Raw genomic sequence first — 2,219 nt, 5'->3', positions numbered from 1 at the left:
CCCCTTTTCTCCCCAGGCCCTTCCCCACTCCACCCCTTCCCCAAGCCCCCACCCCTGTCCCATCTCTTCCCACCCTGCCCCTTCCTGCCCCATTACTCTCCCTCCCCCACCTCTTCCCGTCCCTGCTCCTCCCCATCCCCTGCCAGCCCCTCCTGCACCCCACTGAACAGCTGATCACTGGCAAGTGGGAGGTGCTGAAGGGGAAGAGCAGGAGCTTGTCAGCAAGGCTTCAGGCACTGAGAGTTTGCCTGACCCCTCAGGGACACAGTGTGAGGGGGTGTCCCAGGCATCTCGATAAAAGGAGCAGAACAGGATTTACTTGGGGTGGGGAGAGAATTGAGAGTGTCTCAGGGGGTTGTACAGAGGTGTTGCCCGGGTGAGGGACTGGCTAAAACACAGGCCTCGCTGTGAGCAGGATTTGAACCTGCGCAGGGGAACCCTATTGGATTTCAACTCCAACGCCTTAACCACTCGGCCATCACAGCTGTGAGCACAAAACTGTCCCAATGCCAGAGAAACTGGTAAAGAATCACAATGCCCAGGTGTGAAGTCATCTGAACTACAGGATTCCCACCGCAAACCTGGCTCCCAAAGCACAGGGGGGATTTGGGGTTTATTCTCTTTGCTTAGCCATGTGCAGTCGCTCATGCTCCAATACGTCTGTTAGTCTATAAGGTGCCACAGGACTCTTTGCTGCTTTTACAGATCCAGACTAACACGGCCCCTCTGATACTCCTAGTGACACTCTCCAATGGATCCCCATCCTCCACCCACCGTGAGGCAGGCAGGAGCGGATCATCATTATCCCTACTTGAAAGAGGGAGAAGCTAAGGCTGAGAAAGGAGAATTAACTTGTCTTAGGTCACACAGCCAGCCAGTGGCAGAGTTGGGAGTAGGACCCAAGAGCCCTGATTTTCAAACTAACCATCAGACCTTGAATTTCACACATTGAATGACCTGAATAAAGTGCTCTCGGATGAGCTCCAGACCAACAACAGTGCACAGTAATTATTCAGCAAGCATTTGAGGAGAACTGCAATGTTAGAGAGAATCATAAACTGCTCAGAGACCATTAATGAAGAGAAGCAGCAAAATTTGTCTAACGTATGACTGGTTCTGACTTATTTCCTTGGTCTTAAAAGAGAACAAGGACCTGAGTCTCCTCCCTGTCAATAACCCCCTGCTCAGCCAATCAGGGTAGAGACTGAGGATGGGAGGCTGAGGGTTCTCACCAGAGAGCCCAAAGGATGGCCCAGGTCACTGGTGGGGTTCACTGCCCGAGCACTATTTCAGCCCCACATTTTTGGGTGGACCTCCCACAGTGGGAGCTGCAGAGCACTCCCCTGCAACACACACACACACACACACACACACACACGCTCCTGGTGTTGGGAGGGGAACAGGTGAAAGGACAAAAGAAGCAAGAGACAAAGAGAAAGGAGGAAGGGATGGATGGAGGAAAAGGTGAAACAAAAAGGATAAACCCTAATGACCACAGTGATTCTATGGGACAAAATCCCAGGTGCGAAATAAAATTCTGCCTCCTTAAGTTCATGTTTTCCATGCCTAGAATTCAACTGTCACCAGATGGATCAGACTGAACAGGTTTCAAACCTCGAGGAGGCTCTTACCTTCTAAACTGGGACGTCTGTTTTCTAGTAAAATCAGGAAAAGGGAAGGAGAAAACTCGAAAGAGGTTCCTCCTGGCGCTCACGTACGTGAACCCGAATACTCTCTCAGTCCTCAAAGAGAGACCTGGAGAAGGAGACTTGCTGAAGCAAAGCCACAGGGGTCTCTGAGGTTTCCTGGCCCCTCACCCCTGTCCTGCCTGGCTGATGTCAGCATCTCTCTGTGAGGTCACCACCTCCCCACCACTTTTGACCAATAGTCTGAGGTCCTGCAAAAAGCCTTTGTGATGTCACTGCCACACCCCTCCCTTGCTGTGCTAATGTCCTGCCCCTGCCTAGGCACTTTGGAGGTTTGAGCTACTCCCTGTGGATCACCCCACTCAAGGAGCGTTCGTTCTAGGCAGCAAGCCGGCTAGACAGGAAAACATCAGACGCTGCTCCCAATGCTACACTCAGTTTTTCAGAAATTAGTCAACTTGATGGTCAGAAGAGACCATTAGAGCATCTAATCTGACCCCCTGCATATCACAGGCCTCCTGTATGACACAAGAGCTACTTTGGGGCAAACACATTCCAGAAAGGCGTCTAGTC

At 51.6% G+C, this 2,219-nt stretch overlaps 1 non-coding gene across 1 annotated transcript; it reads right to left on the bottom strand.

Moving 5' to 3' along the window:
• Positions 1-403: 403 nt before the first annotated feature.
• On the bottom strand, positions 404-485 carry TRNAS-UGA. The gene has a single exon. It is a non-coding gene; the product is annotated as a tRNA-Ser (tRNA).
• Between the last annotated feature and the right edge of the window lie 1,734 nt (positions 486-2,219).

Source organism: Mauremys reevesii, unplaced genomic scaffold (assembly GCF_016161935.1).
Source record: "Mauremys reevesii isolate NIE-2019 unplaced genomic scaffold, ASM1616193v1 Contig104, whole genome shotgun sequence".
Taxonomy (NCBI): domain Eukaryota; kingdom Metazoa; phylum Chordata; order Testudines; family Geoemydidae; genus Mauremys; species Mauremys reevesii.
This window is presented reverse-complemented; position numbering and strand designations above follow the sequence as displayed.